This window comes from Heptranchias perlo, chromosome 6 (assembly GCF_035084215.1).
Source record: "Heptranchias perlo isolate sHepPer1 chromosome 6, sHepPer1.hap1, whole genome shotgun sequence".
NCBI lineage: Eukaryota > Metazoa > Chordata > Chondrichthyes > Hexanchiformes > Hexanchidae > Heptranchias > Heptranchias perlo.
In genome coordinates, this window is record NC_090330.1 from 68,056,425 (window position 1) to 68,080,158 (window position 23,734).

At 46.5% G+C, this 23,734-nt stretch overlaps 1 protein-coding gene across 5 annotated transcripts in view; it reads right to left on the minus strand.

Moving 5' to 3' along the window:
* The window catches only part of LOC137323057 (ETS-related transcription factor Elf-1-like), a 149,387-nt gene that overhangs the window by 101,714 nt on the left and 23,939 nt on the right, over positions 1-23,734 (minus strand). For 3 of the 5 annotated variants that reach the window (XM_067986452.1, XM_067986445.1, XM_067986446.1), the window contains exon 2: positions 21,723-21,876. The exons of the other annotated variants lie outside the window; for them this stretch is intronic. The gene's annotated coding sequence lies outside the window, so the exon portion shown is untranslated. The remainder of the gene's footprint in view (positions 1-21,722; positions 21,877-23,734) is intronic. 5 annotated transcript variants of the gene reach the window in all.

Here is a 23,734-nt window from a genome sequence, read left to right on the forward strand (position 1 = left end):
ACATCCCAAAGTGCTTTACAGCCAATTAAGTACATCTCGATGTGTAGTCACTGTTGTATTGTAGGGAAACGCGACGGCCAATTTGCGCACAGCAAGGTCTCACAAACAGCAATGAGATAATGACCAGATAATCTGTTTTAATGATGTTGGTTGAGGGATAAATATTGTCCAGGACTCTGGGGAGAACTCCCCAGTTCTGCTTCGAATAGTGCTGTGGAATCTTTTAAGTTTTCTTGAGGGGACAGGCAGACTCATGCGAGTTCTGTGATAAGATGATACTATTCGTGAATCAGAAGTCTTATCCGAACCAAATGGTGATTGTTTTAGACTTTTAATTGTGTATGTGAATTGGCTCCGGGATCCTCACAGAACCAGGTCCCAAAGATTAACATGAGGAAGTGTACAGGAAAGCAGCAATATAGGAGGGTCAGTGGTGTCACTGAAATCCAGTAGAAGTTTGGGTGGGAGTCTTCATAGAAGGTAAGTAAAACTGAGGCAGGTTTAATGCTTGGGCTAACCAGGAATAGCTCAATAATGCAACTGCCAGTACTTGGTGAGATAGATGTTATCTCTAGCACTCCCACTACCATGCTATTCTGGCTGGCCTCCCATCTTCCACCCTCCATAAACTTGAGCTCATCCAAAACTCTGCTGCCCATATCCTAACTCGGACCAAGTCCCGTTCATCCATCACACCTGTGCTTGCTGACATTGATTCGCTATCACCTGTTTTACACTATTGCACAAAGTCAAGATAATCCCCTGTTCATCTATAATATCTTTCAGTTCTGACAAAGGATGCAAGCCTGAATTGTTCAAGAACAAGTGAAAGGGAAAAGCGTAGAGCAGCGGAAAGAAAGTGTACTTTAGGCACGACAGAAAAAATAAAAACTAGAAGGCGTCAAAGCTGTGGCAGAGGGTTGGGAAACTGAGCAGGGAGACAGAGGAAAGCGCGTCAGGAAGGGACAGAAGGTATGGAGTGAAAGGTAAAGTGTTAAAAAAGGAAAAAGCAGGAACTAAGTGTCACAAAACATATTTGAAAGTTCTTTATCTGAATGCACGTAGCATTTGTAACAAAATGGACGAGTTAATGGCACAAATAACTACGTATGGGTATGATCTTGTGGCCATTACAGAAACATGGCTGCAGGGTGACAACGACTGGGAATTAAATATGCCAGGTTATTTAACAATCAGGAAGGACAGGCAGGAAGGAAGGGGAGGTGGGGTGGTTGTGTTAGTAAAGGAAGGAATCACTGTAATACAGAGAAATTATATTGGGACAAAGGATCAGGATAATGAAACAGTTTGGGTAGAGATAAGGAATAATAAGGGGAAAAAAACACTAGTGGGCGTAGTATATAGGCCTCCTAATAGTTGCAACTCTGCTGGAAGAAGTATTAATCAGTAAATAGTCAGGGCATGTAATAAGGGAACAGCTATAATTATGGGGGATTTTAACTATCATATTAACTGGACAAATCAAATTGGGCAGGGCAGCCTTGAGGAAGAGTTTATTGAGTGTATGAGGGATGGATTTCTTGAGCAGTATGTAACTGATCCTACAAGGGGGCAAGCAACCTTGGACCTGGTCCTGTGTAATGAGCCAGGATTAATTAATAATGTCCTAGTTAAGGATCCCCTTGGAATGAGTGACCATAACATGGTTACATTCCATATCCAATTAGAGGGTGAGAAGGTTGGTTCTCAAACAAGCGTACTGAGCTTGAATAAAGGAGACTATGATGGTATAAGAGCGGAATTGATTAAAGTGGACTGGGAAAATAGATTAAAGGGTAAGACGGTACATGAGCAGTGGTGTTCATTCAAGGAGTTATTTTACAACTTTCAAAAAAAAAAAATTCCACTGAGGAAAAAAGGGTGCAAAAGAAATGACAGCCATCCGTGGCTAAGTAAAGAAATTAAGGACAGTATCCGACTAAAAACAAGGACATATAAGGTAGCCAAACTTAGTGGGAGGATAGAAGATTGGGAAGTCTTCAAAAGACAGCAAAAAGTAACTAAAGGATTGATTAAGAAAGGGAAGATAGATTATGAAAATAAATTAGCAAAAAATATAAAAACAGATAGCAAGAGTTTCTATAGTTATATAAAAAGAAAAAGGGTGGCTAAGGCAAACGTAGGTCCCTTAGAGGATGAGACCGGGAAATTAATGGTGGGAAACATGGAGATGGCAAAAATGCTGAACAAATATTTTGTTTCAGTCTTTACGATAGAGGACACTAAGAATATCCCAACACTGGACAAACAGGGGGCTCGAGGGGGGGAGGAGCTAAATACGATTAAAATCACTAAGGAATTGGTACTCAGTAAAATAATGGGACTCTAGGCGGATAAATCCCCTGGACCTGATGGCTTACATCCGAGGGTCTTGAGGGAAGTGGCAGTAGGGATTGTGGATGCTTTGGTAATAATTTTCCAAAACTCTCTGGACTCGGCAAAGGTCCCGGCAGATTGGAAAACTGCCAATGTAACACCCTTATTTAAAAAGGGTAGTAGGCAGAAGGCTGGAAATTATAGACCAGTTAGCCTAACATCTGTGGTGGGTAAAATTTTGGAATCTATTATCAAGGAGACAGTAGCGGAACATTTGGATAAATATAATTTAATAGGATAAAGTCAGCATGGCTTTACGAAGGGGAAGTCATGTCTGACAAATTTGCTTGAGTTCTTTGAGGACATAACGTGCAGGGTGGATAAAGGGGAACCAGTGGATGTAGTGTATTTAGACTTCCAGAAGGCATTCGACAAGGTGCCACATAAAAGATTATTGCTCAAGATAAAGAATCACTGGATTGGGGGTAATATTCTGGCATGGGTGGAGGATTGGTTATCTAACAGGAAGCAGAGAGTTGGGATAAACGGTTCATTCTCGGACTGGCAACCAGTAGCCAGTGGTGTTCCGCAGGGGTCGGTGCTGGGTCCCCAACTCTTTACAATCTATATTAACGATTTGGAGGAGGGGACCAAGTGTAATATATCAAAGTTTGCAGATGATACAAAGATGGGAGGGAAAGTGGAGAGTGAGGAGGACATAAAAAACCTACAGGGGTATATAGACAGGCTGGGTGAGTGGGCGGGATTTGGCAGATGCAATACAATATTGGAAAATGTGAGGTTATGCACTTTGGCAGGAAAAATCAGAGAGCAAGTTATTATCTTAAAGGCGAGAAACTGGAAAGTACTGCAGTACAAAGAGATCTGGGGGTCCTAGTGCAAGAAGATCAAAAAGTTAGTTTGCAGGTGCAGCAGGTGATCAAGAAGGCCAATGGAATGTTGGCTTTTATTGCTCGGGGGATAGAATATAAAAACAGGGAGGTATTGCTGCAGTTATATAAGGTATTGGTGAGACCGCACCTGGAATACTGCATACAGTTTTGGTCTCCATACTTAAGAAAAGACATACTTGCTCTCGAGGCAGTACAAAGAAGGTTCACTCGGTTAATCCCGGGGATGAGGGGGCGGACATATGAGGAGAGGTTGAGTAGATTGGGACTCTACTCATTGGAGTTCAGAAGAATGAGAGGCGATCTTATTGAAACATATAAGATTGTGAAGGGGCTTGATCGGGTGGATGCGGTAAGGATGTTTCCAAGGATGGGTGAAACTAGAACTAGGGGGCACAATCTTAGAATAAGGGGCTGCTCTTTCAAAACTGAGATGAGGAGAAACTTCTTCACTCAGAGGGTAGTAGGTCTGTGGAATTTGCTGCCCCAGGAAGCTGTGGAAGCTACATTATTAAATAAATTTAAAACGGAAATCGACAGTTTCCTAGAAGTAAAGGGAATTAGGGGTTACGGGGAGCGGGCAGGAAATTGGACATGAATTTAGATTTGAGGTTAGGATCAGATCAGCCATGATCTTATTGAATGGTGGAGCAGGCTCGAGGGGCCGATTGGCCTACTCCTGCTCCTATTTCTTATGTTCTTACTTATTCTCTCCACAGATGCTGCCTGACCTACTGCGTGTTTTTAGCATTTTCTGTTTTTGTTTCATTCCTTCACTTGTATTGGGGGAAAGTACTTGACAGCCCGAAAGGGGAACCCAAATGTTAAAGGCACAAAACTGTTGTTGAATTTCTGTGGATGGGAGGGGGCAGGAAAATTTTGAATTTTTTTCATTAAGTATTATGCACTTTGGTTAATTTTAAAACTTTACTACTTCACAATATTTCCTTCTAAAATAAGGAAAAACAAAGTGATATTGGATTTTCACCAAAAGTTACTGCAACCTCCTAACTCAGTTCATAGGGACACACTACCCCTCTGGATACACTTCATGGAGATATGTGGGTGAAGTCAGCCTTTGTCAGTCGCGCGAAACAGCAATAGCGAGTCGGGCAGGGTCTAAAATGGGCTGCCGATTGGCTATCACCTGTTCCGGGCTACTGCACAAGACCAATTTCACCCCAATGAACTCCATCTAACTCCTCATGCTTTCACAGAGTCACTCTCTATACTTCCAACCCTTCCAGTTCACACTGGCACTCTTCACCTCCCCCCTCAATTCAAAGAGGCACAGCTCCCCCCACCCCACCCCAGCCATTCAACATGATACTCTTCTCCCTCTGCCCCCCCAATTCAACATGACACCCTTCTCACCCTCCAACCACTAAATGCCGATACTCTTCTTCAACGACCCTATTAAACCTGACACTTTTCTTCTCCTCACTTTAACCAAGCACTCTTTCTCCTTTTAATCCTTTCCATTGAGTAGAAAGGGCCTATTCTCTCTGGAGTTTAGAAGAATGAGAGATGATCTCATTGAAATATGTATTATTAGGGGGCTTGACAGGGTAGATGCTGATAGATTGTTCCCCCTGGCTAGAGAGCCTAGAACTAGGGGGCATAGCTGCAGGATTAGGGGTTGGCCATTCAAGACTGCGATGAGGAGGAATTTCTTCACAGAGAGGGTTGTGAATCTTTGGAATTCTCTACCCCAAAGGGCTGTGGATGCTGAGTCATTGAATATATTCAAGGCTGAGATGGATAGATTTTTGGACTCTAGGGGAATCAAGATATATGGGGATCGGGCAGGAAAGTGGAGTTGAGGTTGAAGATCAGCCATGATCTGATTGAATGGCGGAGCAGGCTCGAGGGGCCAAATGGCCTACTCCTGCTCCTATTTCTTATGTTCTTATCTTCAGTTTAAGTGTCACTCCTGTCCTTCCCACCCTGTTAAATCTCAGACTCCTTCCTCCCTTAGCCCCAAGCATAAATGAAGTTTATGACAAAGAGTAAATACAGATACAGTACTGGCATTTCATTTGTCAAAACATTCTGTTAGTCCCTCAAACAACTCTACTAAATTTGTCAGAGATAACCTATGTTTTACAAATTCATGTTATCCGTCTTTATTCAAACCCTGGTCTGTATACACAGTGGGCTTGATGGGGCAAATGGCGTTTTCTTGTTCCATGCTTTTTTAGGTCGTTAACTGCGCATAGCAGTGCATGTGATAGACATGATAGAGGTCCATGTACATAGATCATTAAAATGGACAGGCACAGAAAATAATCAAAAAGCCTAATGGAATGCTGGCCTTTATATCTAGAGGACTAGAATACAAGAGGGTAGAAGTTATGCTACAGCTATACAAAGCCCTGGTTGGACCACACCTGGAGTACTATGTTCAGTTCTGGGCACCGCACCTTAGGAAGGATATATTGGCCTTGGAGGGAGTGCAGCTTAGATTTACTAAAATGATACCTGGACTCCAAGGGTTTTTTTTTATTCGTTCACGGGATGTGGGCGTCGCTGGCAAGGCCGGCATTTATTGCCCATCCCTAATTGCCCTCGAGAAGGTGGTGGTGAGCCGCCTTCTTGAACTGCTGCAGTCCGTGTGGTGACGGTCCTCCCACAGTACTGTTAGGAAGGGAGTTCCAGGATTTTGACCCAGCGACAATGAAGGAACGGCGATATATTTCCAAGTCGGGATGGTGTGTGACTTGGAGGGGAACCTGCAGGTGGTGTTGTTCCCATGCGCCTGCAGCTCTTGTCCTTCTAGGTAGTAGAGGTCGCGGGTTTGGGAGGTGCTGTCGAAGAAGCCTTGGCGAGTTGCTGCAGTGCATCCTGTGGATGGTGCACACTGCAGCCACAGTGCGCCGGTGGTGAAGGGAGTGAATGTTTAGGGTGGTGGATGGGGTGCCAATCAAGCGGGCTACTTTATCTTGGATGGTGTCGAGCTTCTTGAGTGTTGTTGGAGCTGCACTCATCCAGGCAAGTGGAGAGTATTCCATCACACTCCTGACTTGTGCCTTGTAGATGGTGGAAAGGCTTTGGGCTCAGGAGGTGAGTCACTCGCCGCAGAATACCCAGCCTCTGACCTGCTCTCGTAGCCACAGTATTTATATGGCTGGTCCAGTTAAGTTTCTGGTCAATGGTGACCCCCAGGATGTTGATGGTGGGGGATTCGGCGATGGTAATGCCGTTGAATGTCAAGGGGAGGTGCTTAGACTCTCTCTTGTTGGAGATGGTCATTGCCTGGCACTTATCTGGCGCGAATGTTACTTGCCACTTATGAGCCCAAGCCTGGATGTTGTCCAGGTCTTGCTGCATGCGGGCTCGGACTGCTTCATTATCTGAGGGGTTGCGAATGGAACTGAACACTGTGCAGTCATCAGCGAACATCCCCATTTCTGACCTTATGATGGAGGGAAGGTCATTGATGAAGCAGCTGAAGATGGTTGGGCCTAGGACACTGCCCTGAGGAACTCCTGCAACAATGCCCTGGGGCTGAGATGATTGGCCTCCAACAACCACTAGCATCTTCCTTTGTGCTAGGTATGACTCCAGCCACTGGAGAGTTTTCCCCCTGATTCCCATTGACTTCAATTTTACTAGGGCTCCTTGGTGCCACACTCGGTCAAATGCTGCCTTGATGTCAAGGGCAGTCACTCTCACCTCACCTCTGGAATTCAGCTCTTTTGTCCATGTTTGGACCAAGGCTGTAATGAGGTCTGGAGCCGAGTGGTCCTGGCGGAACCCAAACTGAGCATCAGTGAGCAGGTTATTGGTGAGTAAGTGCCGCTTGATAGCACTGTCGACGACACCTTCCATCACTTTGCTGATGATTGAGAGTAGACTGATGGGTCGGTAATTGGCCGGATTGGATTTGTCCTGCTTTTGTGGACAGGACATACCTGGGCAATTTTCCACATTGTCGGGTTAAATTACAAGGAGAGATTACACAAACTAGGGTTGTATTCCCTGGAATTTAGAAGATTAAGAGGTGATTTGATCGACGTTTTCAAGATTTTAAGGGGAACAGATTTTTAAAAATTATTCGTTCATGGGATGTGGGCATCGCTGACGAGGCCGGCATTTATTGCCCATCCCTAATTGCCCTGGAGAAGATAGGGAAGATAGAAAGAAACTCTTTCCACTGGTTGGGGAGTCTAGGACGAGGGGATATAATCTAAAAATTAGAACCAGGACTTTCAGGAGTGAAGTTAGGACAAACGTCTACACTCAAAGGGTGGTAGATGTTTGGAACTCATCCGCAAACAGCAGTTGATGCTAGCTCAATTGTTCATTTTAAATTTGAGATTTGTAGATTTTTGGTAAGCAAAGTTATTAAGGGATATGGGGCTAAGGTGGGTATATGGAGTTAGGTCACAGATCTCATTGAATGGCGGAAGCAGCTCGAGGAGCTAATTAGCCTACTCCTGTTCCTATGTTTCTATACTAACTTGGCATTGCCTCAGTGTCCTTCAATATGTCTGACAACTCCCCGCACAATTAACTCTTCACTCAATTGCCTAAAATTTATTTTGAATAAAGCAATGGCAAAGTCGTCTGGATAAACTATTATGTTCCTTTTTGCCAGTCATAGTTTGAGAAAGTTGGCATTGCATCCAAATGGCCTGTGATTGGCAGATTTTTGTTTTACCCATAAGCAAGCACTCACTACTCGGAAATGTGCAAGTCCCATTCTCTTGCTCTGAAATAAAATGTGTCATTTTGGGGGGCCAGTTCAAATTTGCAAACTGCACTCTCAGATTCAAGCAGGACGTCAACATTGAAGAGAGTTGTGAAGTGAGATTTATGATAAAGAGTAATACAGATATTAAACTTAATTAAACCAATGACACTGTCAATATCAAAGCAGGTCACATTTGAAACCAAAATGAGTGAATGTCACTTCCAATTGGTGAGACTTGACAGGTCTGGGACTAACACTTCATATAAATCTGGGACTATCCATGTGTCATAACTCATAGCTGAAACAAAGTTGCAATATGATAGCAAAATGTCTGCACTATCGATAGAATAAAGACACTCCCTTAATGATCCTATGAAGTATGGAGAAAAGCAGGCAGGGAAGAGGCTCAGATTTAAAGACTGAAGGAAGGGGGAAAGATATAACTATAAAGTCAAGAGAGAAAAAAAAACAGTAGCGGAGAAATATGAGACAAAAAAAATTGTAGTACAGAAAGAAGAAATTACAAACAGAATTTGTAATGAGGGTAAGAAAAGAAAATGGTTGCAAATTCAGCTTGGTGCCATAAATCACTTCCCCTCCCCCATTCTTGCTCAAAGAGGAGGGCACGAACCCTAATAATTTATCAAAGTTCAGAGTTCGCCCACTCATCCACACAGAAAACACCAAGAAAAATTCATTGCTTAGGAAAAGAAAACATGAACTAAGATTCACGATTACGACTTGACTGCAATTGCTCTTTTCACTCTAACCTTGACAGTACAGCTTGCAACATGCAGTCTTGTGAAATCACTTTTCCTGTTTCATTCCCAAATGCTGCTCTTACCTTTGGTGCCGATTACAATCATTGCAATGCTACTGTCATGTGTCTTACAACAAATGACTCGATAACATCCTCCAACAACTGCTCACAGGTAATGTGACTTAGTTACAGTATGAAGTCGTTGTTATCTTGACTCAGCTCCGTTTATAATATTTATATATATTCGACTTGTGCAAACATACCATCACCTCACACACCAGTAGTTTCAGAGGTTTATTGGACCTCTAAATGTCTACAGTAACTTTAATTACAAGTGAACAGGAAAAACTTCCATTTGCGACAGTTTACCTTATCTCCACAGTACTAATCCATTTCAGTGTGAATTCGAAAAGTCGCTGCAGTGATATTAACCAAAGGAACAACAAGCAGTTGTTTGCCAGGACTTGAAAATCCAGTTCTCTCACATTGCATCTTACCTCCCTTCATTTGCTCACCAATCCAGTAGGGTATCCAATTACACAGTGCAAGCAACACAGCAGCACAACTCCAGCCTGCCAAACATATCACATACCAGCACCTGTATCTGTCTGTGCCTGTCTGCTAGCCTCCACAGCCCTATCAACTTGAACTCAATAATCTTTACCACCACACCTTTATGAAAAGATTCACTCAGGGATAACTCTTGAAATACTAAACACTGGGTCTCATCTCCAAACGAACGTAATACAAGGGCAACTCAGACTTGTCAAAAGCAAAATACTGCGGATGTTAGAAATCTGAAATAAAAAGAGAAAATGCTGGAAATACTCAGCATGTCGCCCCTGGCTCTTTTGCCGATCACCTTAAATCTACCGACCCTTCACCACTGGAAATAGTGTTTCCTTATTTCCTCTGTCAAAACCATTCATGATTTTGAACACCTCTATCTAATCTCCCCTTACCCTTCTCTGTTCGAAGGAGAACAACCCTAGCTTCTCCAGTCTCTCCAGATAAGTGAAGTCCCTCATTCCTGGCACAATTCTGGTCACAATTCTCCAGCTGAGGCCTAACCAGTGTTTTATAAAGGTTTAGCATAACTTCCTTGCTTTTGTACTCTATGCCTCTATTAGTAAAGCCCAGGATCCCATTCGCTTTTTTAACAGCCTTCTCAACTTGTCTTGCCACCTTCAAAGATTTGTTTTTGTGACCCCCGGGTCTCTCTATTCCTGCACCCCCTTTAAAATTGTACCAGTTAGTTTATATTGCCTCGCTTCATTCTTCCTACCAAAATGCACAACTTCACACTTCTCTGCATTAAATTTCATCTGACATGTGTCTGCCCATTTCACCAGTTTGTCTATGTCCTCCTGAAGTTTGTTTCTATCCTCCACACTGTTTACTACATTTCCAAGTTTCGTGTCATCTGCAAACTTTGAAATTATACCCTCTATACCCAAGTCCAGGTCATTAATATATATGAAAATGAGCAGTGGTCCTAATACTGACCCCAGAACTAGAAGTAGTTAAAGGTTTAACAGTTTTAAGCAAGTACAGAGCCAGGAAAAAGGGGTGGAGGGGAGGAAAGAACAAAAGGGAAGGTCTGTGATAGGGTGGAGGGCAGGAGTGATTAAATGACAAAAGGGATGATGGTGCAAGACAAGGAGGGTGGTAATGAGACAAGTAAAGATGAGTTTAAGAGGAGCTGTAAATGGCAACAGCAGAACCATTACCAGCACATGCTGTCAGCACCTCACTCTACCGCAAGCCCACGGACAACCTCACGATGCTCCACTTTTCCAGCTTCCACCCTAACCACGTCAAAGAGGCCATCCCCTATGGACAGGCCCTGCGAATACACAGGGTCTGCTCAGACGAGGAGGAACGCGATGGACACCTACAGACGCTGAAAGACGCCCTAGTAAGAACGGGATATGACGCTCGACTCATCGATCGACAGTTCCGACGGGCCACAGCAAAAAATCGCATAGACCTCCTCAGGAGACTAACACGGGACGCAACCAACAGAGTACCCTTTGTCGTCCAGTACTTCCCCGGAGCGGAGAAACTACGCCATGTTCTCCGCAGCCTTCAACATGTCATCAATGAGGACAAACACCTCGCTATGGCCATCCCCACACCTCCACTACTCGCCTTTAAACAGCCACCCAACCTCAAACAGACCATCGTTCGCAGCAAATTACCTAGCTTTCAAGAGAACAGCGTCCACGACGCCACACAACCCTGCCACGGTAACCTCTGCAAGACATGCCAGATCATCGACACAGATACCACCATCACACGAGAGGACACCACCCACCAGGTGCATGGTTCATACTCCTGTGACTCGGCCAACGTTGTCTACCTCATACGTTGCAGGAAAGGATGCCCCAGAGCATGGTACATTGGCGAGACCATGCAGACGCTGCGACAACGGATGAACGGACACCGCGCAACAATCGCCAAACAGGAGGGTTCCCTCCCAGTCGGGGAACACTTCAGCAGTCATGGACATTCATCCACCGACCTTCGGGTAAGCGTACTCCAAGGCGGCCTTCGAGACACACGACAACGCAAAATCGTCGAGCAGAAATTGATAGCCAAGTTCCGCACCCATGAGGACGGCCTCAACCGGGATCTTGGGTTCATGTCACGCTACACGTTACCCCACCAGCGAACAAATGTTATCTGTTTTTAATATAATGGGTCATTTGCTGGCTTTCTCTGCCTTCCGGATGTTTCTGCCTCTCTCTGTTTTTTTTCTCTGTTTTTTTTCCCTGTTTGTTTTTTTGTTGAATGTGTATTCGGGGGTTCTGCAGGTGACACCTCTCTGTCTGAACACGGTGATTGCCTTGGCAACGGGCAGTTGCAGGGGCAGTCTGTAAACACCATGTATTGTTCTATATGTATAAATGCGTAGGCTTCAAGGAGCTCCTGAACATTTACCTGAGGAAGGAGGAAGTCTCCGAAAGCTTGTGAATTTAAAATAAAATTGCTGGACTATAACTTGGTGTTGTAAAATTGTTTACAATTGTCAACCCCAGTCCATCACCGGCATCTCCACATCATGAAGAAATGAGAGCAGTGGTTATGATTTGAAGTTATTGAAATCAATGTTGAGTCTGGAAGGTTGTAAAGTGCCTAAATCGTAAGATGAGGTGCTATTCCTCGAGCTTCATTGGAACAGTGTAGGAGGCCGAGGACAGGGAGGTCAGATTGGGAGTGGGATGAAGAATTAAAATGGCAAGCGACTGGAATGTCAGGGTCACGCTTGCGGACTGAGCGGAGGTGTTCAGCAAAGTGATCACCCAATCTGCGTTTGGTCTCCCCAATGTAGAGGAGACCACACGTGAGCAGCAAATACAGTATACTAAATTGAAAGAAGTACAAGTAATTCACTGTTTCACCTGGAAGAAGTGTTTGGAACCCTGGACATGGGAAGGGAGGAGGTGAAAGGGCAGGTGTTGCATCTCCTGCACTTGCATGGGACGGTGCGTTGGGAACGGCAGCGGGTGTTGGGAGTATTTGAAGAGTGGACCGGGGTGTCGCAGAGGGAGCAGTCCCTTCGGAATGCTGAAAGGGGAGGGGAGAGGAAGATGTGTTTGGTGGTGTCATCGTGCTGGAAGTGGTGGAAATGGCGGAAGATGATCCATTGAATGTGGAGGCTGGTGGGGTGGAAGGTGAGGACAAGAAGGACCCTATCGTGGTTCTGGGAGGGAGGGGAAGGGGTGAGGGCATAAATGCGGGAAATGGGACTGACATGGTTGAGGGCCCTGTCAATTACTGTGGAGGGGAATCCTCAGTTGAGGAAAAAGGAAGACATATCAGAAGCATTTGTGTGGAAGGTGGCATCATCAGAACAGATGCGACAGAAACGGAGGAACTGGGAGAATGCAATAGAGTTCTTACAGAAAGTGGGGCGGGAGGAAGTGTAATCAAGGTAGTTGCGGAAGTTGGTGGGCTTACAGTTGATATTGGTTGTTCAGCCTATCCCAAGAAATGGAGATAGAGAAGTCAAGAAAGGGAAGGGAAGAGTCGGAGATGGACCGTGTGAAGGCGAGAGAAGGGTGGAAATAAGAAGCAAAGTTGATGAAATTTTCCAGTTCGGGGCGAGCGCAGACTTATGTTGCATATTGCTTATAGATCTACCTAATTGTGTTATTTAAAGTGCTTTGCAGTTCTGTTGGTATTTGTGCATCAATGTGGCTCTGTTCCATTGGAATGAATTCTAGTGGCAAGCCGCTCCTCTAGTCAAACTGTTCCAGTACAGCTACAACACTGGCATCTACCCGACAAAGTGGAAAATTGCCCAGGTATCTCTTGTCCACAAAAAGCAGGACAAATTCAATCCAGCCAATTAACGCCCCATCAGCCTTCTCTCAATCATCAGCAAAGTGATGGAAGGTGTCGTCGACAGTGCTATCAAGCGGCACATATTCATACCTACTCACCAATGCTTAGTTTGGGTTCTGCCAGGACCACTTGGCTCCAGACCTCATTACAGCCTTGGTCCAAACATGGACAAAAGAGCTGAATTCCAGAGGTGAGGTGAGAGTGACTGCCCTTGACATCAAGGCAGCATTTGACCGAGTGTGGCACCAAGGAGCCCTAGTAAAATTGAAGTCAATGGGAATCAAGGGGAAAACTCTCCAGTGGTTGTAGTCATACCTAGTGCAAAGGAAGATGGTAGTGGTTGTTGAAGGCCAATTATCTCAGCCCCAGGACATTGTTGCAGGAGTTCCTCAGGGCAGTGTCCCAGGCCCAACCATCTTCAGCTGCTTCATCAATGACCTTCCCTCCATCATAAGGTCAGAAATGGGGATGTTCGCTGATGATTGCACAGTGTTCAATTCCATTCGCAACCCCTCAGATAATGAAGCAGTCCGTGCCCGCATGCAGCAAGACCTGGACAACATCCCGGCTTGGGCTGATAAGTGGCGAGTAACATTCGCGCCAGACAAATGCCAGGCAATGATCATCTCCAACAAATGTAAGGAATCTTACGACACCAGGTTATAGTCCAACAGTTTTATTTGAAAAACACAAGCTTTCGAAGCTTACCTCCTTCGTCACCTGACGAAGGAGGTAAGCTCCGAAAGCTTGTGATTTTCAAATAAAATTGTTGGACTATAACCTGGTGTTGTAAGATTCCTTACATTTGTCCACCCCGGTCCATCACCGGCATCTCCACATCATCTCCAACAAGAGAGAGTCTAAACACCTCACCTTGACATTCAATGGCATTACCATCGCTGAATCCCCCACCATCAACATCCTGGGGGGTCACCATTGACCAGAAACGTAACTGGATCAGTCACATAAATACTGTGGCTACAAGAGCAAGTCAGAGGCTGGGTATTCTGCGGCAAGTGACTCACCTCCTGATTCCCCAAAGCCTTTCCACCATCTACAAAGCACAAGTCAGGAGTGTGATGGAATACTCTCCACTTGCCTGGATGAATGCAGCTCCAACAACACTCAAGAAGCTCAACACCATTCAGGATAAAGCAGCCCGCTTGATTGGCACCCCATCCACCACCCTAAACATTCACTCCCTTCACCACCAGCGCACCGTTGCTGCAGTGTGCACCATTTACAAGATGCATTCCAACAACTCGCTAAGGCTTCTTCGACAGCACCTCCCAAACCTGCGACCTCTACCACCTAGAAGGACAAGGGCAGCAGGCACATGGGAACAACACCACCTGCACGTTCCCTTCCAAGTCACACACCATCCCGACTTGGAAAAATATCACCGTTCCTTCATCAAAATCCTGGAACTCCCTACCTAATAGCAGTGTGGGAGAACCTTCACCACACGGACTGCAGCGGTTCAAGGAGGCGGCTCACCACCACCTTCTCAAGGCCAATTAGAGATGGGCAATAAATGCTGGCCTTGAAACTTAACTGGACCAGCCACATAACGAACGAATAAAAAAAAATTCATTAGGTTTTGTTGTGCTGCAAATATTTACTATTAGTGTCATTCTAAATAGAAAGAAAAAGACTTACATTTATATAGCTCCTTTCATGACCTCAGGGTGTCCCAAAGCGCTTTACAGTCAATTAAGTACTTTTGAAGTGTAGTCACTGTTGTATTGTAGGAAACGCAGCAGCCAATTTGCACACAGCAAGGTCCCACAAATAGCAATGAAATAAATGACCAGATAATCTGTTTTTCAGTGATGTTGGTTGGGTGATAAGTATTGGCCACGGCACAGAGGAGATCACCCCTACTCTTCTTCGAATAGTGCCATGGAATCTTTTACGTCCACCTAAGAGAGCAGACAGGGCCTCAATTTAACGTCTCATCCGAAAGACAGCACCGCCGACAGTACAACACTCCCTCAGTACTGCACTGAAGTGTCAGCCTAGATTATGTGCTGAAGTCTCTGGAGTGGGACTTGAACCCACAACCTTCTGAGTATCTCCTTCTTTAGCTCAGTGTCCATGTCTTTTGATTACGCCTCTCTGGTGTGCCTTGGGACAATTTTCCACATTAGATGAACTATTTAAATGCAAATGGTTGTTGCTATCTTTGCTGTGAGGAAGTGGTCTTGTATCTTGTGTTTGGTGGAAGAAGCAATGATGGATCTCTTATCCAAAAATAAAATGAGTTCCTTGGTAGATATGATAACTGAATCAGCTCAAGTTATCTCCCACACAGAAATAGCAAGCCAGGAAATTGAAGTTAAATTGTCACTCACCGTTCTCGGGCAAACCAAGTTATGCTAAGTAGTGTACACACAGCCTAAAAGTGAGCAGTTCAAATCCAATTCACTAATGTGCGTACTCCATGCCACACTGAGAGCTAATATACAGCCAAGGAGGTTCAAGAGATGCTGAATCAGGGGATAATAGTCATCCCTGAGCCCTTGGTCATCACCAGTGGTATTAGTCATTAAAGAATGAACTTGAATCTATATAGCACCTTTCAAGATCTCAGGACGTCCCAAAGTGCTTCACAGCCAATGAAGTACTTCTGAAGTGCAGTCACTGTTGTAATGTAGGAAATGAGACCAGATAAGACCGGATAGTTCTGTACAGATTGTCTTAAACTAGATGACTTGACAAAGCTGATGCTTGCCCGATGTCTCATGCACAGATCATCCTGGAGAAGCTAGGGAGGACCAAGTATCTGACAACACAGGACTTGAAGAAAGGTCCTTGGCAGGTGCCATTTAGCACAATGAGCCAGTCACATTCTACATCTGCTACACCGCCAGGGCCACATGAGTTTACAGTTATGTCTTCCAGAATTAAAAATTCTCCAATAGTTGGTGGATTCCACTGTAACAGGCCCATGGCATGATGCCCGAACATACATTGCTGATAAGGCCATTCTTAACAGACATGGGAGGAATATTGTAAGCATATCTCCAGCATATTAATCCAGTCAAGCAAGGCTGTAAGATTCTATGATACTGTTGTTGTGGTAATGCTCAAATTGTTTAATATATTTTATAATAATTGACCTGTAGTGATATGCCCCACTGTCTTTCCCAACCCGCAAGCTCATTCTTTGATTGAATTCCCCAAATAAATAGAAATGTTTATGTATTTCCAAACAGAGCAGGAAGTACCAATGCAAACTCTATGATAATGTTTAAATGGGAATCAAAACAACGTTGGAACCAGAGAAAAAGTACAGGACAGGAACACTTGAGAAACTCCCTGCTCTCCTTTGAATATAGGAGATTAGAATCTGTTCTGAATACTGGTGAGGGAGAGGGTTCTTTTGCGGAGTGCAGCCAGAGCCAAGTCCACAGCACCATGGGTGGCTCAGCAGTACGGGGAGCCGGGGCGGGGTGGGGGGGGGGGGGGGGGAGGAGAAAGGTCAAGAGAGTAATGGTGAGAGGGGATTCTATAGGTAGGGGAGCAGACAGGCATTTCTGCGGCTGCAGACGTGATTCCAGAATGGTATGTTGCCTCCCTGGTGCCAGCGTCGTCACTGAGTGGCTGCAGAACATTCTGCAGGGGGAGGGGGGGGGGGGGTGGAGGGTGAACAGCCAGAGGTCGTGGTCCATGTCGGTACCAGCGACATAAGTAGAAAGAGGGATGAGGTCCTGCAGGCAGATTTTAAGGAGTTAGGAAAGAGATTAAGAAGCAGGACCTCAAAAGGTAGTGGGTATAGAAATAGGAGGATAGAGCAGTTGAATGCATGGCTGGAGAGATGGTGCAGGATGAAGGGCTTTAGATTCCTGGGGCATTGGGACTAGTTCTGGGGAAGGTGGGACCTGTACTGGTCGGACAGGTTGCAACTCAATGGAGCTGGGACCAATGTCCTCGCAGGGAGGTTTGCTAGTGCTGTGAGGTGGGGGGGAAGGGGGTTAAACTAATTTGGCAGGGTGATGGGCACCAGGATGTAGCAATGGAAAGGAGAAACAAGGGGCACAAAGGATCGGGGGAGAAAGATAGCATTAGAGTAAGAAATAGTACAGTATTAGGTGGGATCAGACTAAGAGAGAGGACAAGAAAGTCTAAGACTGGTTTGCAGTGCATGTGTGTAAACACACGTAACATGGTAAACAAGGATGGCGAGCTGCAGGCACAAATAGCCACATGGGAATATGATGTTGTGGCGATAACGGAGACCTGGCTCACAAAAGGGCAGGGTTGGGTACTAAATATTCCTGGATACAAGGTGTTCAGGAAAGATAGGGAAGGAAAGAAAGGAGGGGTGTGGCAGCATTGGTTAAGGAGAATATTGCAATACTGGAGAGAGAGGATGTCCTGGAGGGGTCAAGGACAGAATCTATTTGGTTAGAATTAAGAAATAAAAGAGGTGCCATTACACTACTGGTTGTATTCTATAGGCCACCAACTAGTGGGAAGGATATAGAGGAGCAAATTTGCAGGGAAATTACAGAGCGTTGCAAAAGCTATAAAGTAGTGAAAACTGGGGACTTCAACTATCCTAATATAGACTGGGATAGTGATAATAATAAGGGGCAAAGAGGGGAGGAATTTTTGAAATGTGTTCAGGATAACTTTCTTCACCAGTACGTTTCCGGCCCAACGAGGAAGGAGGAATTGCTGGACTTGTTTCTAGGGAATGAGGCGGACCACGTGGAGCAAGTGTCAGTGGGGAGCATTTAGGGAGGAGCAATCATAGCAGCATAAGGTTTAGAATAGCTATGGAAAAGGACACGGACCAATCTAAAGTAAAAATGCTCAATTGGAGGAGGGCCAATTTCAATGGGATGAAACAGGAATTTCAATAGGAATTGAACAGATATTTTGTATCTGTCTTCACAGTAGAAGAGACTAATAACATACCAATAATAGTAGAAAATCAAGGTGCAAAGGGGAGGGAGGAACTAAAAACAATCACTATCACTAGAGAAAAAGTACTAGGTAAACTAATGGGTCTAAAGGCTGACAAGTCCCCTGGACCTGATGGCTTGCATCCGAGGATCTTAAAGGAAGCGGCTACAGAGATAGTGTATGCATTGGTTGTAATCTTCCAGAATTCATTAGATTCTGGAAAGGTCCCAGCGGATTGGAAAACCGCAAACATAAAACCCCTATTCAAGAAAGGAGTGAGACAGAAAGCAGGTAACTAAAGACCAGTTAGCCTAACATCTATCATTGGGAAAATGCTAGAATCCATTATTAAGGAAGTAGTAGCAGGACATTTGGAGACTCATAATACAATCAAGGAGAGTCAACATCGTTTTATGAAGGGGAAATTGTGTCTGACAAATTTATTAGCGTTCTTTGAGGAAGTAATGGGCAGGGTGGATAAAGGGGAACCAATGGATGCAGTATATTTGGATTGCCAAAAGGCATTCGATAGGGTGCCACATAAAAGGTTACTGCACAAGATAAGAGCTCATGGTGTTGGGGGTAATATACTGGCATGGATAGAGGATTGGCTAACTAACAGAAAACAAAGAGTCGGGATAATAGGGTCATTTTCAAAATGACAATCTGTAACCAGTGGGGTGCCGCAGGGCTCAGTGCTGGGGCCTCAACTATTTACAATATATATCAATGACTTGGATGAAGGAACAGGGTGTATTGTGGCCAAATGTGCTGATGATGCAAAGATAGGTGGAAAAGCAAGTTGCAAGGAGGAAACAAAAGGGCCGATTTTTGGATGACGGAGCATGTGCATTTGGGACGGGGGGGCTCCGAAAATTGCTGAAATCCAGAGCGGGTCCGGAGCCCGGCTCCAACTCGCTGACTTCCAGGTTCCCCAGTGACGTGTTCGGGTGCGCGCGCTCCTCCCGAATGCGGGAGTCCCATCGGCAATTAAAGCCAGCGGGATGATAATTTACATAGTTTGACAGATAGTTAAAGTACTTGAAATACTTGATTAGTAGACATTTTGGTAGGGGTGCAATTTTGAAGGATCCTCAGCATGTTTCCCGTGCTGTGGGAAACACTCCCTGTTGTAGCAGACGTGTTTCAGCCAGCAGCCAGTGGGAGATGCAAATGCTTATTTGACAGGTGGGGAGGAAACGTAATTTATTGCAGCAGGGCCCTCTGTCACTTCAGACAAAGTTTGGCTGCAAGACCTTTGTGTTTTCACTCAAAATTCTTATTTGCCACCCAAAATTCTGCTGTGCAAACATATTTACCTACTTTGCAGATCCCCTCAAACTCACACCGTCAGGATGGGGGGTGCCATGGCTGCATTCACCACTTCATCCGAGGACAAGTAACATCACCAGCCTCGCCAGGCACGCCATCCACCTCCGCCACGTGGAGCTCCACAACACAGTGCTGCGCCACAGGCACCTGGACAAGAGCATGGAGGGCAACAACAGAGAGACGACGTCGCAGGAGGGACTACCCTCACAACAGGGTCTACAGACCGAGGATCAGCTTCCTGGACCTCTCTGAGGAGCAGTGCATACGGAGGCTCAGACTCAGTCGCCAGGTAGTCGCAGACATCTGCAGCCTCCTTCATGCCGAGCTGCTCCCGGCTGGGCTGAGCAGCATCTCCTCCCCTGTCACCACTGCCCTCAACTTCTTCAACTCCGGATCATTCCAGGGTGGCACCAAGGACATCGCCGGGGTCTCTCAGTCGTCTGCACACAAGTGCATAAGGCAGGTCACCGACAGTTTGTTTAGCAGGGCCTCGCACTACATCAACTTCTCCACGGACGACCACTGCCAGACGGAGAGGGCAGTGAGATTCCATGCTGTGGCTGGCTTCCCACAGGTGCAGGGTGTAACCGATTGCACCCATATAGCAATACGAGCACCTCCACATGAGCCAGGACTGTTCATCAACAGGAAGGGCTATCACTCCATCAACACTCAGCTCGTTTGTGACCACCGCAAGAGATTCCTTCACGTGTGCGCCTGATACCCTGGCAGCTGTCACGATTCCTTCATCCTCCGGGAGTCCAACATCCCGTCCCTCTTCCATGCACCGAACACCCGCAAGGACTGGCTCCTCGGGGACAAGGGATACCCCCTGCACACGTGGCTCATGACGCATCTGAGGAACCCCACCACCGAGCAACAGCATCGATATAACGACAGCCACATCGCTACCAGGTCTATAAGTGAGCTTGCTATAGGGCTGCTCAAGATGCACTTCAGGTGCCTTGATCGTTCTGGGGGAGCGCTTCAATACGCACCAGACAGAGTGGGACACATTATAGTCGTGTGTTGGGCCCTGCACAACATGGCACAACGGAGAGGGGTGCTGCTTGAGGAGGCCTCATCCACCTCTGCACCCACATTGAGGAGGAGGAGGAGGAGGAGGAGGGGGAGGAGAAGCAGGAGCAACCCATGGGCAGAGCAGCAGCTCACCTGGCTGCTCGTGAGGCCAGCGAGTCACTGATATGTGAACGGTTCTCCTAACATCAGACAGTGTGAAGAGTCCAGTTCTCACCACCTGGTTAGAGCAGTGGACACACCAGCCTGCACCCCCCCACCCCCTGCACAAAATAGTCCTGCAACTACACATACGCCCACTCAAGAGTGACCCAATGGGTGGCATCAAGTGTGGGCGTTCATGGTGAACCTCATGAAAGGGCCTTATTACAGAAGAGAGTTAAGCATGGCCAAGATGTGGCAGTAGTGGTGACAATAATAATATTTAATGCGCGTTTAACAAAAAGCAAATATAAATGAAAAACATGACCGACCGTCAGACACCCTTGTGCATCCCCTTTCTGCTTTCAAAACCTTCACATTTCGCTTCCGACCACTTCTACGTGGTGCATCCCCTGTGGCTGCAGCAGAGGTAGTGACAGGTTGCTCTTGCTCATGCCCTGACCGATTAGATGCTTTGGGCCTACGCCCTCTGGGTTTTGGTGCCTGTGAGGTCCCCTCCAAAGACTGCTCGACCTGCACCTGTGCAGAGGCAGACTTGGCCACCTGGAGAGGAGGCAGCATTGCGGGGACTGGTTGAGAGGGGGAGGGGCAACGGGTGAGAGGTGGGAGCGCTTTGAGTGGTGTCCCCACTTCCATGTCCCCTTTAGCCATTATCCCTCCCTTGGGCCAGGCCCACACCACTCCTACCACTCTGCTGGACAACAGTTTGGAGGACACATGTGAAGCCTTGTAAGGCCAGTGCTAGGGTATCTGCCTGCCTGTTTAAGGCGGCAGAATGTTGTTCACCCTGAGTCAGAACAGCCGTTGTCAGGGCCTGACTGGACTCATTTGTGAGCCGTGGCTGAAGCTCCATGGGGGCTAGCCTTCCCTCCATCGCAGACATTCCCGCACTTACCCGCGATACTATCTCAGAGATGCCCTCACGTCCCTGTGACAGTATCTCAGAGATTCCCTCCCGTAACTGTGCTACCATTCCACTCATGCAGGAGTTGGACTCCTCCAACCTCTGCGCGATTGTGGAGAGTGCGCGTTGCACCTGTTCCAGCACCTCCCAAATGTGCTGCTGCCCCTCGATCATTCTCCTTTTAAATGATGGCCCCCAGGGTTCAGCATCTGTGTCCAGCTGAGCAGAGCCTGCAGAGGAGTGCTCCCAGCGACCCGGACTCTTCACAGCTGTCCCTACCACCAGTATCTGCTCGTGCTCACATGTGTGGTAACTCACCATGTGCGGCCCCAACTAACTGCGGACCGGGGACCCACCGAGATGAGTGTATCTGCACTGGTGGATGGCTCACTCAGATGTGACAATGCAACCTCAGAGGCTGGCAGGTCCTCTGACGAATTGCCCTCCGCCGTCACAGCAATCGCTGAAGGCCCTGTAAGAGAACAGAAGACAATATTAAGCATGATCACAGATGTTGAGGTGCTGAAGATGGCGAGGCATGTTAACATCAATTCATATTGTGTGTGCTGAATGTTAAAGTTCTGTCACCAGACGTTTGTCGGGTGCCAGTCTCGGCGTCCCCGACGGACAGGCACTCGAGGGTCCGGCTCGGCTCCAGCGCCTCCTGCTCCCCGTCTATGAGCATGACTATCTGTTGTGACCCCCCCTCCAGTCCTCGCCCTCTCCTGTGCATTCTGGGCTCTCTTCTATAAGGGGAGAAAGTACAGATCCATGAGTGAGTGGTGGTGACGTGGCCAACTGCTGAATGCATTGGTTTGGTTGTGGTTGCCCGTGAAAGAGATGCATCAGAGGGTGAGTGTGAGACAGAGTTATGACATTGTATGAGGATTGGGTTGAGTGGTAGTGGTGGGGTGAGTAATGGGGAAGTGAGGAAGTGCTGAGGAAGTGCAGGTAAGTTGAGGATAAGCTTTGAGTGGGTGTGAGGAGTGATGTGACAGAGCAGTATTGGCAGTGCAAAATGAGTTGGGGGTGGGGGCAGTGATGTGGAAGACTGAATGTAGGAGAATAAGTAAGTGTACTCACTTTCGCTGACCTAGTTAGGTAATTGAAGCGCTTCCTGTACTGGATCCAGGTGCGGGAGATGTTGCTGCTGCTGGTGACCTCCTCTGCCACCTCGAGCCAGGCCTTCTTGGTGGCAGAGGCAGGCCACTTCCTCCCGTCCACCGGGTAGAACACATCCCTCCTCCTCCTCACCCCATCCAGTAGCACCTGGAGTGAGGCATCACTGAATCTGGGAGCAGCCTTTCCCCTGGGCTGCTCCATTGTGTTGTTTGGGTTTTTGCTCCAGGAGCAGCCATTGGAGGACTGCCCCTTTAAATAGAGCTCCTCCTCCTGGCAGCCGATGATGCGGGTGCGCAGTCCGCTCGCTGCGCAGCTTTCCGACGGCAAACCCAGAAGCCATGTTAAGTGGCTCCAATTTACCCGCGATCGCGTGGGAAACGGACTGTTTTTATTGGGTGGGTTACCCACGCATCCAATCGCCCCCCCACCGGCTGCCATCCCGCCTCTCCGCTAATATCGGGGCCATTGTGTCTGCAAAGGGATATCGACAGGTTAAGCGAATGGGCAAAAATTTGGCAGATGGAATATAATGTGGGAAAATGTGAAGTCATCCACTTTGGGAGGAAAAATAAAAAAGCAAAATATTATTTGAATGGAGAAATACTACAAAACGCTGCGGTACAGAGGGATCTGGGTCTCCTCGTACATGAAACACAAAAAGTCAACATACAGGTGCAGCAAGTAATCCTGAAGGCAAATGGAATATTGGCCTTTATTTCTAGGGGGATGGTGTATAAAAGCAGGGAAGTCATGCTACAACTGTACAGGGTGCTGGTGAGACCACACCTGGAGCACTGCGTACAGTTCTGGTGCCCTTATTTAAGGAAGGACATACTTGCATTGGAGGCAGTTCAGAGAAGGTTCACTAGGTTGATTCCGGGTATGGAAGGGTTGTCTTATGAGGAAAGATTGAACAGGTTGGGTCCATACTCATTCGAGTTTAGAAGAATGAGAAGAGATCTTATTGAAACATACAAGATTCTGAGGGGACTCGATAGGGTAGATGCTGAGAGGATGTTACCCCTCATGGGGGAATCTAAAACTGGGGGGAAAGTCTCAGAATAAGGGGTCACCCGTTTAAGATGGAAATGAGGTGGAATTTCTTCTCGCAGAGGATCATGAATCGTTGGAATTCTTTACCCCAAAAAGCTGTGGAGGCTGAGTCATTGAATACATTCAAGGCTGAGTTAGACAAATTTTTGATCAGC